The 18,528-nt window shown below is 40.1% G+C and overlaps 1 protein-coding gene and 1 long non-coding RNA gene across 8 annotated transcripts in view; one reads left to right on the forward strand and one right to left on the reverse strand.

The window, feature by feature from the left end:
* The window catches only part of LOC147578082 (uncharacterized), a 43,562-nt gene extending 40,455 nt beyond the window's left edge, over positions 1–3,107 (reverse strand). For 3 of the 5 annotated variants that reach the window (XR_015254764.1, XR_015254767.1, XR_015254768.1), the window contains exon 1: positions 2,772–3,107. This is a non-coding gene — a long non-coding RNA (uncharacterized LOC147578082). The remainder of the gene's footprint in view (positions 1–2,771) is intronic. The other 2 variants (XR_015254766.1, XR_015254765.1) reach the window with 2 other exon arrangements.
* Positions 1–18,528, forward strand: part of PDE4B (phosphodiesterase 4B) — a 535,038-nt gene that overhangs the window by 439,834 nt on the left and 76,676 nt on the right. The window lies entirely within an intron of this gene.

Raw genomic sequence — 18,528 nt, forward strand, 5'->3', positions numbered from 1 at the left:
GAGGGGGGATGGGCTAAATGGGTAAGGGGCATTAAGGAATCTACTCCTGAAATCATTGTTGCACTATATGCTAACTAATTTGGATGTAAATTTAAAAAAAATAAAAAATTAAATTAAATTAAACTTAAAAAAAGAAAAAAAATAATATTCAACCTCCAGTAATGTAGTAATCATACTGCTATATCTATAGCAATTTCCCAAAGAAACACCTCTATGGTATATGAAATGTACAGGTTGATGTTCATTTCAATAACTTTGTTAAACAAAATAAATACTGAATAAAAATATATATTAGCAATGTGTGGATAAAAAAAAAAGAAGAAGAAGAGAAATATTGCTGACCTAATCATGGAAAAATGGACTTCCTTGAGTCAGGGGTAGATCTGATAAGGAGGAATTTGCTTATGGGGTTAGAGAAACTGAATGACTGCAGCTGCCCGGTTGTCCAGCTTTGGGGAACTTGACTCAACATCCATGGGACAAAACTATGTTTCAAGATCTCTGCTGCCTATCTGGATTGCCATCTGCACACAAAGAAAATTGGGTTGCATTCTCTTAGGCTACATGACTATCTCTCTGGAAAGCAAAGGTGAAATCTCCAGAGTTCTCCATTTGTGGGCTTTGGAGGACAGTCCCTCCGACCAAGAGCACAACCCTGTGACTTCCTTTTCGTCCCTGCACTGTTAACAGAAGCTCAGTTCCTTGAAGCAAACCTACACCTTCAGTGTGATGCATAGCCTTTGGAGAGACTTCTTGTGGGTTTGTACAGCTGGGAAGTCTTGGACATTCAGTGGCGAAAACCGCTCTACATCTCCAAGGAGAGTACCTGTCCTGACAAACAGTGATCCTTCAGATCTGTAGTGTGCCATTATCCATTATGTAGTGTTTTCCATTATTTCTTCATCTGTTATTGCAAATTTAAGCAGTCTATCTCTCTTTACCTGCGGATCATTTCTAGGCTTCCCTCTGATTTGCTGTTTGCTCCATGCCCCTCACACTTCCAAACCACCTTCTCTGTAGGCCTCTTAATCTGACTCAAAAACTTACTTATGGAAAGCCTCCTACAATTAGTCTTGCCTTTTTGTAGTAATTGCCCACTCTCTATGTATTGTATTGGAATATGCATGTCCTGCATTGATTTTTAAAGGCGTCATAGTTCTTTATGCCATCGGCATATGTTCATCCATTTGTTTAGGCTTTTTTGTGTTCCTTAAGTGAAAACATTTGTGTTGTGGCCTGCTACCAAGTAGGAGGGGAAGGGAAGTACTAACTTGACTAAAACTCAGAATCTGATCCTGAGTTTGCACCATATGGAAATAAGATTATAGAGAAAAAGCTACCTAAGGATATTGACCATATCACTCACGATTCTCCAAAGAAACAGAACCGGTATGAGAATACACACACACACAAACACACACACACACACACACACACCCAAGGGTTTGGCTCTTGTGATTGTGGGGGCTGGCTAATTTGAATTCCATAGAGCAGAATGGAAACCCAAGCAGGAGTTAATTCTGCAGTCTTGAGGCAGAATCTGTTCTTTTCTGAGAAACCTGTTTTGATCTTAGAACTTCAACTGATTGGGTGAGTCCCACCAACATTATCAAAGGTAACCACTTTTTTTTTCTCTTTTTTTTTTTAATTTTTTTTTAATGTTTATTTATTTTTGAGACAGAGAGAGACAGAGCATGAACAGGGGAGGGGGAGAGAGAGAGGGAGACACAGAATCTGAAACAGGCTCCAGGCTCTGAGCGGTCAGCACAGAGCCCGACGCGGGGCTCAAACTCACGGACCGTGAGATCATGACCTGAGCTGAAGTCGGACGCTTAACTGACCAAGCCACCCAGGCGCCCCAAAGGTAACCACTTTTACTTAAAATCCATTGATTGTATATCAGACCCACATCTACCAAATATCTTCACAACACCTAGATCAGTATTGTGTTAATGCCAGGTACTATTGGCTAGCCAAGTTGACACATAAATCCTCAAAAAGGAGCAACCAGCAAATAAAGAAGCCTATTCTGGGTATCAGACCAGAATCATGCCCAACTCTATGCAAATAAAAAAAAAATAAGATTCAGGAAACTAAAAATCTTTATATTCCTTCTGACTAGTTGATACTTCACTTCAAAACACAGTAAGGTAACCATTCCTCCCAGTTCACAGAATTGTTTCGAAAACCATGTGACAGTTTGAAAGACCACAAGTGCACAGTGTTTGTATTTTGAACACCCCGACAGCCCCCAGCAGTGACGACACACCTACTAAATGTTGGTGCCACCGCAGAGGCTCCACATAATGTCTCGCCATTCGCTCTACTGAGCAGCTGTGAGAGAAAAGAAAATCTTGGACTTCAGCTCCACAAGAATGCCAGTCATTCTGTGCCCCATGTCTGGAGACCACAACCTGTTATGGTAAACCCAATTGGGAGAAATATCTCAAAAAGAGGTTAATTTGGCCGGAAATATCTCAGAGTGAAGTGGGAGTCCTCTTTGTGTAGAGTACTTGTTTCCACAGAAGGGGGCCTGAAACATTCATAGCCTCTTCCACAATTAAGAAATTGGAATGTCAGCCCTAGTCTCCAGGTCACCCTTGAGACTCCTGCTCTCTCAAACATGAATTCCAAAACCTCCTTCTGCCCTTGCTGTCTCTGCATCTTGTGCCCCTGTCACTGAGAAGGCACACCTTCAGGCATGAGGCTTCCAGCCCCTGTGCAGACCACATAGCCCTGTGTTTGCCGCAGTTCCAAGCTTCTGCTCTCACCTCTGAATTTCTGCATCTTGGTGGGATCCCCGGGTACTTCAACCGTAAGCCACGTAGCTCCTGTAACCACCTCTGGTCTGGAACATCTCAGACCTGTGATCCTGCCTTCAGGGTGCAGTTTCCTCTTCACTCCCATTTACCTTTTGATAAGAATTGCTCTCAGCAAATAACTAACCTGAACTGACTGTGGATACTTTCTGGCATTTAAGGAACTGGCACCTCAGCTGGTTCTTTTCCCGCAAATCTTGCCTTTCTCCTGGTCTTGAGTCACTGGTTTACTCAAGTTGTAGAAACACTTATCTCTCCCTCCTCTTTTCTCTGCAGCGATGGAATGTGCTCTCCTATTTCATTTTCTAATTTTGTTGGTGTGATTGCTTATTACCTCCTACTCCTCAAGTTTCTGTGGAGGGGAGTCACTCCAATTTTTAGAGGGAACACTGTTGGAGAAACATTCCCTTTTCACCATTCTGTGTTGCTAGGGCAAAGGGTGAAGGTAGGTTACAGTGGGTAGAATTTATAGCAGAGACAGTTTTTGCCTCAGCGAACCATTTAGCCCAATAGAAAATTGGCAGAAAATGGAATGTTTTTCCCTAGGAATTGGTTTATTCTGCATGCCCTTCTGGAAGAGCACATCTAGATAGGTGTAGAAAGTTTAACATGGGAGTCTCTTATTCAGAAGAAGGGCAGACTCAGCCAATTCTGAGCTTTCCCCTGCTTTATGAGTGTATACAATAGAACAGTGCTTTGACAAATCAGTTGCAACACTATACTGTCCCCAAAGTCTTTTCTTTGTTTCCAAAGAATTCACTCTAAAACACTTGTTTTATCTCCAAAGCATGGGGGAGAAGTGTTAATGTAATAGTAAACCCCTGCTAAGTATGAGATCTTTTCTTCATCAGCAACCCTTAATGAAGCCATTATTATCTCACTTTTTAAACCAATGAAACCATCTCCAATGAGGGTAGCTACTAATATAAAGACACCAGGTGGTAAGTGAAAGAGCTAGAATTTGAACCCTGGCTTGTTTGGCTCCAAAGAGACTTGGCACTAGTCCTCTGTGGGATCAAGTGAGTCCTAGTGCTATAGGGGAGGCCCACACAGGTACCTGTCTTCAAGGTACATACCCCCTGGAGATGATGTTTACACCTGCTTCTCCAATCATACTCTGTGTTCTCTGGATGACGCCTTCCTTTTCCTGTGCTACATTTAATCTACTTTTTCTCCAGATCCTAGAACTATAGAGAATTTAGAAGAAAAGGGGCTTCAAGCCCTTATTTCCCTTTAGGGAAATAACTGAGCCAACAGGGAGGTGATATAGTGTATTTTTGTCTTCTGGGAATAAGCCCTCTTCACCGAAAGGTATTTCTTTTGGGTATTGAGTAGGACATCCGGTCAGCGAAAGAAGGCAAGGGAGAATTTTTAGGACATAGAGCAGTGGGAGACTTATCTCCAGAGCATTACTCACTGCTTAAAAGATACCCTAGTCTCTGACGTCACAAGGAGAGAGAGTTAGATTTCAGATCTGTGGTGAAACTGGGGTGTGCCTCTCTTGAACACAAGGAGGCAGCTGTCCAATTCCAGACTGGCTCTGGAAAGTCCCGTTTTGAATAATTTGCTTCTGATGGTGTTTTGTTCAACTTCCTTACCTCAAATGAAACTCTGTGACTTAAACGAAAGAGCACTGGGCTGGAACTCAGGAAACTAAATTTTAGTACCAGTACCAACCAGATGTGTGGCCTGGGGTAAATCTTTTAACCTCAGACTTAGTCATCTTTATTTTGAATTACTTTGAATCTTTGAGTCTAGAGTCCAATCTTACAGACCCTTCAAATTTGTAAAATGGCCCTTGGCCCAGAAATAGTAGTGTGTGGGTGTTGGGGTGGATAATTTTTTGTCAGAGAAGAAATAGCCCCTAAGCTAGTTACTGGGGAATCTGGAGTTCAAGTCCAGTTCTCTGGTCTGGCACCCAAACCTGTGCCTCTTCCACCTCTCCCTGCCCTGACATTAGGCCATATTATTCTTGCATAACACTGCGTACCTTTATGTTTGTCCTAATCCCTGTCAGCATTGTGGTTGGCACAGTGCAGTAGCACATAGTCATTGAGTGGTTATGAGTGCTGGGGAAACAGAAATAAAGGGGACATAGCTTTATGTCCCCTCATCTCAGCTTAGAAGCATTCTCATGGCGACTTTCTGGGGCCAGACTGCCTGGGTCCCAGCTCTACTACTTATTAGGCTAATTATTTTTTAACCCTTCTCTAAACCTCAGGTTCTTCATCCTCATTGTCTCATCTTGAATACCTTGCTCTTAGAGTTATTATGAAAATTAAATGAGTTGTTTCATATGGAACACTTGAAATAGTGCCAGTCATAGAGGAACGACTAAATACATAGTTGTTGTTATTGTTACAACTGTATAGGTTTATTAGCTCCTTTATGCCAGGAGTCTTAGAAGGTTCCAACAGGGTCTTGTTTACTGACATGTGATAAATGTTTATTGGATCCAATTATTCAACTAGTTACAGTACCTGTACTATGTGCAAAGCCCTCTTTTGGATCCTTGTTAGAGTAGGACAACTTACTTAGGAAAAGTCACCAGGTTTTAGAGCTTAGATAATTTGCAAAATATTTCTCTTCATTCCTCTTTTTTTGTGGGTGGCCTTTGCTTAGAAAGAGTTAAAGGAAGGAACTGGGAAGAAAATGTTCTACATATATACTTAATTGACTTATTCAGGTGAGCCATCTGGAGGAAGTGGAATTAATAGTAGGCCAATGGGACGATTAGAATCTTTTTTAAAGAAGAAGCCTCTTTTAGATGTCAGACAAAAGAGTATTACCTACTTTTAATGGGTTATCTGTGTCAGAGATGGCAGCTTATTCTCTCATTCACTAACCCTCTCATTCATTCATTCAGCACCGAGTGCGTACTCACCATTGCATGAATCAGGCACTGTGCTGGGCAATGGGTATACAGAAATGGATGAGACACAGTTTCCTCTCTGGAGGAGCTCACAGTCTTGGGGTAGACAGATATAAGTGAATATACAATACAGTGTGATAAGAAGTTCGTGCTAAAGCACAGATAAAGTGCTCTAGATACACAGAGGAGGGCAGGTGGTGAGGAACAGGATTCCACCCTAGGTAACAAATAACACTGTGTTGCTATACATGGGAATTTTACAAATGAGCTTTTGTTGAATTCTTAAAAAATCAGTACTTCTCATAGCTAGGTCATTCATTACACAGCTGAGGTTTTGGGGGGGGTTTCCTCTCTTTTTCAGTCATTTCAGCTTAAGTCAGTGTGTTCGTTGAGTACCTATTATAACTAAGTGTACTAGGAAAATACAGGTTAATTTTAACCAGAGTCAGTAGGATGAGGAAGTAGGAAGGTATAGGAGGGATGGCTTGAGCTCTGTCATGAAGGATAGGTAAGAGTTCATAAGGCAAAAGTGAGAAATACTATTCAGGAACTTGCATCATGCTCCAACAAAGGTAGAGGGGCCCAACACGTGTGGGCTGAGTTTTTGGATTGAATGTCATCCTGGGGGATTCGTGAAGGGAGGATAGAGTGGGTGTGTAGTGGGAAATTAGGCAGGAAAGATCAGTGGGAAAATAATAGGAGGCTGTGTATACCTAATACACAAATCAAGATTTTATTTCATGTGCAGTGAGGACTCACCGGTATTTGTTCCACAGGGGAGTGCATCAGTAGAGCTGTGCTCCTCAAGATACACTTGGTATAGTATCAGCTATGGTGGCAGGAGACAGTTCCAGGCTCGCAGTCAGAAAACATGAAAGAGAACTCCAGTTTGCCCATCAATTCGCTGTGTGGTCTTGAGTGAGTTGGTAACCCTTTCTGAGCTTTATTTTAGCCTCTTCATCCACACAGTAAGCACATAGAAGCTTCCCCAGGAGAGTAGCAGCAACAACCACAACAGCAATTTTCATTGATCTTCCTTCCCAAGGGCATTGGGCAAGGCCATTTCTGTGTAACGTTTAAGCTTCAGACAATTCTGTGAGTTCTTAAGACATTAAACATAAGTTTACCATATGGCCTACCACCACCTCCACTCTTAGGTGTCAACACAAGAAAACTGAAGACGTATATTGGCACCAAGTCTTGAACTGAAGTCTTCTTGGCAACATATAATGGCCAAGAAGTGGAAACAACCTAGCTGTCCATCGCCTGGTGAATGGATAGACAAAAGATGCTATATCCATGCAATGCAATATTATTCAGCAGTGAAAAGGAACAAACTAAGAAGACATGCTACGTATGATACGGATGAATGTCAAACTATTCTTCTCAGTGAGAGGAGCCAGACATGAGATACCATGTAGAGTATGATACCATCAGTTGTATTTTATTTACATGAAATATCCAGGAAAAGCAGAGATATAAAGACAAAAAGTGGGGTAGAGGCTGGAGACAGGCTTAATAGTAAAGGTACATGAAGGATCATACTGGAGTGATGAAAATGTTTTTAAGCTGATTTATGGTGACGGTTGCCTGAGTTAGTAAATCTGCAAAAAATCATTGAATTTTACACTTGAAAAGGTGAAGTATATTTATGCAAAATAAGCCTCACTAAAGTTATTTGAAAAACAGAAAGAACACTATAAAGGAGGTTCTGTTCTTATTAGCACATTGCAGACAAAGATAAAACATTCCCAAAGCCTCCAGGGAAGAGTAGTAGAGCAATGGATGTATTAACTAACCTTACTGTGGTAAGCCTTTCACAATATACACGTGTATCACTCGTCACATTGTATACCTTAAACTTGCATAATGTTGTGTGTCAATTATATCTCAATAAAGGTGGGTAGGGGGATGTAGTAGAGCTAGGATTGGAAACCCTTTCTGCCTGCTTTTGAGCCCATGCCATTGGCTACGGTCCATACCATCCCCTTCCTTATGTTACAAAGTGGTTGTGACAAATAAATTAAGCAAGGGATACATATTTGATCACATCATTAACAGAGCATGCATGTGATTGGCTCTCAGAAAATCTTAACTGATTCTGATTTTGGCAACTGTTGGTCTGATGGTCTGAGAGACAGAGTAAAGGCTATTCCAGTGGTCCAGGCAGGAGGCTCCAGCATCTTGTCCAGGCAGGGTACTCTCAGGAGGAAAGACCAGATGATGTAGAAAAGGAAGCCCAACTAGGGATGTCCTCTTACTTTTCACATATCTTAGCTTTTCTAAACAACCAAGTGGGATGCTTGGCTCTATTATGAGAGAAGACAAAGAACAAAAGTCTTTCTTTCCTTCAGTAAACAGCTGACACACGTTCCCATCATAAATTTTGTAATTCAGGATGTAAAACCAAATCCAACAACCCAGCCCAGCCAGAAGGTTAAATAAATAAGTGTTAAATAAATAAGTGTAGGGTTTTATTTTTTCCCCCTCTGCCCATGAGTCTCCACAGAAGATGCCACGTGCTCCTGCGAATCAAAGTTGACTAGTCCATTTTCTTACTGTGTAAATTTGGGGCAACAGCCTATTCAGGTTTATGAATTGAAACTTTGAGGAGTTGAGATTTTTTTGTATGTTTTATTTTCCACTTTGCCATCATGAGCACCATTGTTAATGGGAATTCAGAATCACAGGTGAGACATCGCTCTTCACATCTCTCATCCTTTATTTTGAAAAGCTGGGAAGACTCAACAGACAGAAACATAGCCTACAGCCTTGGCAGAGGCAGGACTAGGTGACTTAATGGGGTTTTTCCTGAGTTACTTTCAATGACTGATACGTTGTAACCCAGATGTGCCTGCTACATGGCGAAATTTTATTATTAATAAATCCACTTTCCTCCAAAACAAACAAGACAGCGTGGCAAACAACAGTGTTTGCTCTGTATACATCTGGGTTGGTTTTTCATCATTTCCTAGGACCGGGGCCCTGGTACTTCCCATTGCAGTAGTGAAAGAAATGTGGGAATTCAGTTCGCCTATTTTGGCAACATAAACATGAGACAATTTGTGGTCACAAAGGCAGGACTCCCCGTTCCAGAGGGCCTGGTGGCAGCGGATGGGGCTGTGAGGTTCCCTGGGGAGGACAATATTGAATCTGGAAGCACATAGGACTTAGGGCATGTGGGAAGGAGGATATTCAGAAGACCTCCTGGTTTTATGGCATTCACTCTTTGAGTCACAGTCCCCAGAGAGCCAGGAAAAGCGAGTGTATGTCTGCCATGGTAATTAAGTGTTCAAGTTTGAATAAACTTGAAGAAATCTTACACATAGCAAAAGTAAGACTGCCAGCTTTGTTCATTGTTGTAAGAACTCAACCAGTCACAACTCATTCAAGATCCCTTGATTGAGTACTACGTGTGTAGCACTGTCCCAAACACTGTGAGCAATGTTAAGTCAGAGTCCCGATCATCAAGGAGATTGCAGTGAGTGAGGATGGGGATGATATTTAAACATGAAACATTTCACCATTTAAATAGCAGTAAGTGATGAGTGGTGGTTTCCTCCTCACGTAAGCCTTTCAGAGCTGCCCCAAGTCCAACACGTGTTCTTTGAGAGTTCCTCTCAGAACCCAAACAATTTGATCAAACACTAGGAGAATAGGATCATGGAAAGGTCACAGGTCTTGGAGGCAGAAACCCTTAAATCTAGATCCCGCATTGGCTGCGTATCAACTGAATTGTAAACTCCCTGAGGAACAAGTCTATTTAAACATGGTGTATTGCAGGACTTTGCATAGTGCCTAACGCTTAGTAGGATCTCTGTAAGTATTCCATGTTGAATACATGAATTACCCATGTAACCCTAGCAAAGTTAACCTGAGAGTCCAGAGTTCTCCCTGGAAAAAGGAGTAATCATACCTACTGATAGGAGTTGAGAGGTGGCCTCAAATGATGATGGAGAGTGCAGACCCTGGAGCTTCCTGCCAGGGCCCAAACTCTGGCCTGCTATTTATTTGTTCTGTGGTTTCAGGCAAATAACTTGTCATTGCCTCAGTTTCCCAAAGTATCATATAAGGATAATAATACTACCTATCCTTTAGGTTTGGTTTGTTATGAGGATTAAATGAATTTTTATTTGTATAGTCCCTAAACTGAGGCCTGGTACACAGTGTGTGCTCTAAAAATATTTGTTAAATAAAAATACATAGAGGATAAATAGAAAATGGGTTTGTAGTGAGAACTAGTGAGTGCCAAGAATAATTATATAATTATAATGAGTGCTAACTAATCTTATAAAATGCCTAACATAACCCTATAAAAGATGCTGAATCCGTGTCAGTTCAAAGAACTTTATGTTTGATCCTCATTTCCTAAGCCAGTGCTTGGCTCATAAAAAATGCACAACATGGAATATAAATATTAATGAGAACTATAGGTTCTTCTGAAGATCATGAAGACCTATGGGCTAGATATATAGGGAGAGGTTTCATCAAGGATAGAAAGTTAAAGTTGGGTCTTGGTTAGGGATTAAATAGGGGTAAGGAGTTCACAGAGGAAGCATATCATTTGCATAAGCTGGGGGAAGGAAAGATCCAGTTATAGTCACGAGATGCTCCATTATCAACAGGACTTGGCACCACTCTCTGAGGGAATAATTTGTCATGGTCCAGCTCTTTAACGGAGGTGGCCAAAGTTCTGTTTCAGTTCTATGGTTTCAACTGCTTCAATTAATACTTGAATGACCTCTTATTTATTCACCCATTTATTGAGAAGTTTTACATAGGCATTTTGTTAGGTAGTGGTGAATAAACTAAAAATGGACCTTTCTTCTCTTTTGGACCAGGAGGGAGAAAAAAACCAAAAGCAAAATAATCAAATGTTGATAAGTGCTTCGAAGGATATTTAGAGGGCACAAAGGGAAAGGCATAATGGGAGAGAAAGGCAGCTGTTGACATGGGAAAATGAGAGAATGTCCCTCTAGGGAGGTGACATTTCACCTGAAGCCAGAAAGCTGAGAAGGAAAAGGGGGGCTATTCCAGACAGAGAAGCAGAATGTTTAAAGAAGGGAGAATGTATTGAATTTGATGTAGTTGAGGAAGGCGGTGTGGCTATAGAGTGAAGTGAGCTAGGGGAGAACAGTACAAAATGGGGTTAGTAAGGGGCAGGGACCAGATCCTGCAGGGCCTTGTAGGCTCTAGTGAAGAGTTAGGACTATATTAAAGCAAATTAGGAAGCCTCTGAAAAATGGGAAAATGGAGGGGAAAATGTTATGAAACATTTTAAGGCTCACTTAGACATCAATGTGGATGATAAATTGGATTGGAAAGTGGAATCAGGGAGAACATTGAAGCAGACCAAGTAAGAGGTGATGCTTGCTTTGTTTAGATGGTAGAGAAGCAGGGATGGAGAGAAGTGGGCATTGGATATATATTTCAGATATGGAATAGACAGGACTTGCTAATGGGTTAGATGGGGGGGGGGGGTGAAGGTAGAAACATTCAGAGAAAGAAAAGAGTCAAGAATGAAACCCAGGCTTCTGACTTGAGCCACTGCATGCATCTTGGTGCCACTGATTAAAATGGATAAGATTAAAAGAGGAAATTTTGGAAGGTGGGATGGGAAAGAAATCAAGCATTTTGTTTGAGCTATTAATGTTTAGCATTGTTTTAAGCACTGAATCCTAGAGAAGATACGATATAGAACATAAAACAGGTTAGGCTAGGGATCTAAACTTGGAGTTTGAGCATATGCTTTGTGAATAAATCTATGGGTATGAGTGAGCAAGCAGAGGGAGAATGAAAGTCCAGGACCATGTCCATGGAAAGAGACAGCATTTAAATACTGAGTAGAGAAGGATGGAATTGGGAAAAAGACTGAGATGGAATGATCAGAGAGGTAAGAGGAAACCCTGGAGTGTGGTCTTACAAAACCTTGGAGAGGGCACTGTTTTGAGAAGGATGGCCATCAGCTGTGTGGAAGTAAGTTGAGGGTAAAAAAAGTTGAGAGCAGAATTCACTCATGATCTTGAGAACAGATTTATAGGACTTTTAAGGATAACAGCCAGATTCAGAGTGGGATGAACACTGAAGGATAGTAAAGCATATTTTTATGTTGATGAAAAAAAAATCCAGAGAGAAGGAGAAGTTACTGATGGAGGGAGAGGGGAAATAATCAAAGAAATAATCCGAGAGGAAGTAAAGGACAGTGGGATTCAGAAATCAGTTTGAGGACTTGGCCTCTGGCAGGAGCAGAGACACCTTTTCAGGTACAAGAGGATGACTTTAGGCACAGGTAATAATAATTATCAAGACAGCTAATATTTACTGAGAGTTTACTATGTACGAGATAATGCTCTAAGTAATTTTCATTTATTCACTCATTTCATCCTCATAATAATCTCATGAGATCAGTTTGTACACACAGTCAAAACTGAGAAAGTTCTGGGGCACCTGGGTGGCTCAGTAGGTTAAGCATCTGAGTTTTTAAAATTTTTTAATTAATTAATTTGTTTTGATAGAGAGAGGGAGAGCAGGGGAGGGGCACAGAGAGAGAGAGAGAGAGAGAGAGAGAGAGAGAGAAGAGAGAGAGAATCCACCAGCACAGAACCTGATGTGGGGCTCAAACTCATGAACTGTGAGATCATGACCTGAGCCAAAATCAAGAATCAGATGCTCAACCAACTAAGTCACCCAGATGCCCCATGAATCTGACTCTTGATTTCGGCTCAGGTCATGATCTCATGGTCATGAAATCGTCCCCTGCATTGGGCTCTGTGCTGAGCCTGTGGAGCCTGCTTGGGATTCTTTCTCTCCCTTTCTCTCTGCCCCTTCCTCACTTGTCCTCCCCACCCCCACCCCTGCTCTCTCTTTCTCTCTCTGTCTCTCTCTCTCTCTCAAAATCAACATTTAAAAGAACTGAGAGTTCTTTCTCATCTGATAGTTTAAATTGTGGAGGGGGAGGCAAATGGGATATTTGAAAAGAGAGAATATAGAACATAGTGTCACAGAAAGTTCTCAGTGCAACTTCCAGGCAGTATTGAGAGTTTATTTGAGATTTGAAACCATGAATGAAAAGTAAATCTAATGCAAAATCCAAATGGGTCTTCTACAGCATTCCGTGATCATGCTTTAGTAGCCTGACTTGATACTTAGTTTGGAAGCAGGAGTAATTTCCAATGCCAGGAGTAATAAAGTATACTAGCATCCCCTACTAACATCCTAGCATTTTGTAAATGTTTTTGAAGCTTCTTTGGAGATGTGGCCACAAGGAGCCCTCCTCCTACCCTGCTACCCTTCATGGCCCAGCTCAGAAGGAGAAATCATGGCCTCCATGAAAGAAGGATGATGATAGAAATTGACTAGCCAAGTTTGAGCTTTATACCTAAAAGAGGTCTAAGCTCAATTCTCTTGTCTTGCTAATACCTGACAGCTTGCCAGGTTTCTGTCAAAGACAAGGGCATCTCCTCTGTCTGAGAGATCACCAATGCTCTCCCCATTGCCAAGATCTCATGCATAGAGAGGGGGTGCAAAATCTTTACTTGACACAGAAAGCTTTAGGTTGACAAGTAGCAGTAGCTAACATTTATTTAGATTGACAAGTAGCAATAGCTAACATTTATTAAGTACTTATTCTTTGATCAGGCTCTGGGCTAAGTGCCTTTCTTATGCAATATCTCCCTTAATCTTTAAAACAACACAGTGAGGTAGATAGCCTTATAAGGTACATATTACAGATAGGAAAACTGAACTTTAAGGAGATTCAATAATTTTTCTAAGATCAGGAAGCTAACAAGTAGAGAAACCAAAAGTTGATTCCAGATTTCTAACTCACGGAATCCAGGCTCTTTTTACAAGTACATTATAGTGACAAATCAGTGAGCATCCATGTTGTGCATCTCAGTATGCTATCGTATGTTGCTACCATTCTATAACACAAATTTTGAACTAGATTGAGACTGGTTTCTATTCCCCCACGTTCTCAAAATGAAGGACGAATCCACTGGGAGTAACCGCAGAATTTATGGATTTTATTCATATTTCCCTCTCTTCAGAGCAACCAGCCTGTTAAAGAGAAGAGTTTAGGGCTGTTAGTTTTTGGAAGCCCATTGACCTATGTTAAAGCAATTTACCCTGAAGTCAAACGTGGAACCACATGTGACACAGCATAAACTGAGCTTCTTGGACCTAAGCCCTGGCAATGACCTGGTCTTTTCCCACCATGTAATTATGAATTGAGATTTCTCAATTAAAAATTCACACAAATTCTCAGATCATTGAGGTCAGTAAGAAAAGTTTAGTCTCAGTATCTGGACATCTCAACTGTCCAGGTTATTTGTGGATCTACTGATAATAAGCTATCGGTACAATAATGACAAAAGCCAGAAGCAGGTTGAATGCTTAATCTGTGCCACCTAAGTGCTTTATGTGCCTATTTCACATATAATAAATTCTTAGGCAGAGACTATCATGAACCCTATTTTGAGTAAAGAAAATGAGATGGAAAGAGGTTAAGTAACTAGCCCAAGGTCACATAGCTACCAAAAGGCAAAATGGGGATTTAGAGTGACACTAGAGGCTTTGAAAGCCAAATCATCATCTGGAGACAGATAACAGTGGATACGAATCATAGCCTCCCTCCTTACCAGTTTGAAAGATGAAGTTAATAAACCTGACTTTGTATGGTTATTGCAAGAATGACAGAAAAATGCACATTAAGCACCAAGTGCATGCCTGCCAGGTATTGGATGCTCATTAAATGGTAGCTGTGGTTACTAAATGGAATGAGCTGGAAAGTTAACAAGTATCCCATCATTTTGATCACTGTAATCAGGGAACATTTATAATTCAAATATCTCCCCTATATAAAATACTCTTTTCTCTCCTTATTAAGTGTCTAAATTACTCAGCTAACCAACTCTACATCCCCCTTCATTCTGCTTTCTTAGAGCTGATCTGTGCCTGAGACTCTCACAGATACTTTAATTCTACATAATTTAAAAAGTGAAATAAATACTTCAGTTATCATTTTGTCCTTTCTAATGAATTGAAGATATTTTTCCAATGGCTTTAGCTATAAATGTTTGCAATGGTCCAGAGCTCCCTTGGGGGTAAGATGAAAAACAAGCCCAGCCAGAGTATCCTGGTGACCCAGCATGCCTGCCATAATAACCTATTTGGGGATGACATGGTAAGCTGGTTCATGGCATTTCGCTTAGTGGTTCTGATTGTGACATATGATGATTCAAGTTTACTCATATACACACCAGAACTTCACAAAATGACCTTTTTTGAGGTCCTTGAGGTTAAGCAGGGAGGGAGGGAAGAGCATTGAGTTGCTCTAAACAAAGCAGCATTTGTTTTTACACCACTTGCTTAGACAAGTGTCCCCTCACGTGCAGCAGCTATTTGCTGTGAGGCTGTTGGCAGAGTGACTAGAATGTGACAGAAATTAAGGACAAAATCTGAAGTCTCCTGGAAAATCACACTCCCCAGGAAATGTTAGCCATGAGATTATAACTCAGTGAATTATTTCTTGTCATTCACTTCCTTGCTCACTCTTTTCCTGCATGGTCATTTTAAAGATGGTTGAATTGGATATTTACCAGACCTTGCTTTGTGCTTTGTATGTACTGCACCAGGTCTATGGAAGACTGAGCCTGGAGTAAAATTATTTACCATCTTTGGGGTTCATTCTCCTGGTCTGTAAAATGGAGAGTTGGACTATATCAGTAAGTCCCAAATCTTATACATAGTTTAATAAGGCATATTCAACATTATATTTTTCACTTAAAAATATAAGAAAAATATCTGCAGGAACCACAGAAAATAAAGCTTGAAAAATTCTTTTAGCCAGTAGAGATATAAAAACCAAGGGGCCATTTGAATCTGCATGAGGACCAAGCATGTGATATTTTTATGTTCTCAAACTTACAAAATTGATTGAGAAACTCTGGACCAGATCATCTCTAAGCTTGTTTTCAAGTTCAAGAAGTCTATGATTCTACAACCACTCCTCCCAATAAAAATTAGTGTTTTTATAGCTGAGAGAAGAGAGATATATTTTTTAAAAAGGATAAACCATTAGGCTTGAGAGTTGATCAGTCATATCCAACATTGACTTCTGATTGTTGATTCATAGACAAATATGTATGCTGACACACAAAACACAATTTCTGGTTAAGTCTCCTGATATTGACCAATAATCTAATTAACTTAGGCCCACGTGAATTTTTGACTTGTTTGTATCAACTCCACCATCTTAATAGCCTAAATTAACCAGATAATTTAGTTAAGAGGTATTTATTAAACTACTTCTGTTAACTTTCTCTTTGACTCTTGTGCTTTGCAATCAGATGAGTAATAAATTTAAAAGGCACAGTAACTTAAGTTCTTTTATTTTAAAGTCATGTTTTATATGGATTTTCTTTGTATATAAACTTTTTTATGAATTTGGAATGATCAGACAAGAGAGAAGAGAACCAAGATTAAACACCATAAAGGAAAAAATCAAAGAGCAGAGAAATTGGCAAGAAATAGACTGACTTAGAAAAAAAAATTCAAAAAGAATTTTTAGGGAAAATCCCTGTGTCAAGGAAAAGAAGGCAGAGATATGACACAGGGTGTGTTTTGTGACTCACATGCATTGGCTCTGTACCTGTATGATTCATTTGGTGGAAAACATAGCTGGGTCAGAGAACTTTTTACTGGTCCCAAACTTTCCTGGAGTCATTTGAAGCTTCATTTTGTGTGCATATTTTGTCTCACTTCTGCAAAATGGAAATCTTAATTGCTTTTCAGAAATAGCCCTGGTCATTGGAGTTTATCTGTATAGCCACTTGAGATTTAGAATTAGATCATGGACTTTGGAATATGGAAAAATCTTTAAGAAACTGGGACAGGTTTGTTCCAAGCGACCTCTCTTTGTCTCCTGACAGGAATAGATAGATAGTAGGTCCCCCAAGGGAGCCCTATTGAGAAAGTCCAAAGGGGACAGTCTGCCCATTGGAAGGTACAGACTAGAGCAGTGCTTTTCAAGCTTTTTGGTTCATGACTCATAGTAAGACATACATTATACACCACAATATGTGTGTGTGTTTTATAAAACAACACCTTACTACATATGTTATACCTGATATTTTCTATTCTATTCTATTCTATTCTATTCTATTCTATTCTACTCTATTCTGTTGTTGTTTTAAGTAAATACTGGCCAAGATCCATAAAATAGATTTCATAACTCACTATTGGAAATCTAGGTATGTTCCTGTGTGCAACCATCCCTAAACACATACATTGCTAAAATACAGTACAGCCAATTTTCACTTCACTTTATGCTGAAATGCTTGCATTTTCTCGAAAACCATGCTGTTTTTCACATCCCTGCACGTCATTCTCCCTCTCTACTCCAAGCACTTTACCATTTTCTCACTCCACCTCCCCTTTCTTCATCAAGTTCACTCCTGCTGCCCAAGACTCAGCTGAAGAGGTCAACATTCCTTCCCCTCAGTCTACGTTGACCTGTTTTTCTGTACTCTCCTGAACATCCTGGGCTTATCTTTTTCTCTGCTTTTTCATGCTATGTTATGAGGATCCATTTATACATTCTTCTTCCCCTCTGGACTCTTTGAAAGCAAAGTTTTCTCTTATTTATATCCGTAGGAAGTGTTCTAAGGTTTGACACATATCTGATTAATACTTTTTGGATGAATGAGATCCTGCCTATTGGTAGGCATTTGGTACCAAGTAGCTGCCTCCTTGGTAAGTTGTAGTGTGGTTACTGAAAATAGTGTTTATAGCAGCACTCTCAACAATAGCCAAATTATGTAAAGAGCCTAAATGTCCATCAACTGATGAATGGATAAAGAAATTGTGGTTTATATACACAATGGAGTACTACGTGGCAATGAGAAAGAATGAAATATGGCCCTTTGTAGCAACATGGATGGAACTGGAGAGTGTGATGCTAAGTGAAATAAGCCATACAGAGAAAGACAGATACCATATGGTTTCACTCTTATGTGGATCCTGAGAAACTTAACAGAAACCCATGGGGGAGGGGAAGAAAAAAAAAAAGAGGTTTGAGTGGGAGAGAGCCAAAGCATAAGAGACTCTTAAAAACTGAGAACAAACTGAGGGTTGATGGGGGGTGGGAGGGAGGGGAGGGTGGGTGATAGGTATTGAGGAGGGCACCTTTTGGGATGAGCACTGGGTGTTGTATGGAAACCAATTTGACAATGAATTTCATATATTTAAAAAAAAAGAAAGTATATCTTTACGGAGAATACACATCTGGGTTGCAGTAGATGTGTTGATCCTCATTAGAACCCATTTTCTGTTGCTTATAGAAGATAATATAGCAAAGTAGGTTAAAAAATTGGGCTTTGGAGCTTCACAGAGCTGGATTTGAATGCTGGCACATGAGTTACTAGCTCTGTGACTTTAGGTAAGTTCTTTGATTTTTTAAAATCTCAATTTCTTCAACTATAAAATAGGAGTACTGACATCTATGGCTGTTGTTAGGATTGTGTAGATATTAAATAATGGAATAAGCTCCAGGAGGGCAGGAATATTTGTCACTTTGATTCATTATCATGGATTTAGAAGAGTGGCTGACACATACTTCTATCAATGAATATTTTGTCCTAATAGGCCCTCAATAATTTATAGCAGCTCTTCTTCATGTGAATTCTTATCAAGTTTAATATAAGATTTCTTAGAATATGCATGATCTACATAATAATTTCTTATAACATCTTTAATCAGAAGTTAGGTGATACTGTGAGGTGATACTTCCAGACCCTGACATTCAAGGACTCAAAGTGCATGTTGAAACATTGTTCT

Source organism: Puma concolor, chromosome C1 (genome assembly GCF_028749965.1).
Source record: "Puma concolor isolate L17-30 chromosome C1, mPumCon1.1.hap2, whole genome shotgun sequence".
NCBI lineage: Eukaryota > Metazoa > Chordata > Mammalia > Carnivora > Felidae > Puma > Puma concolor.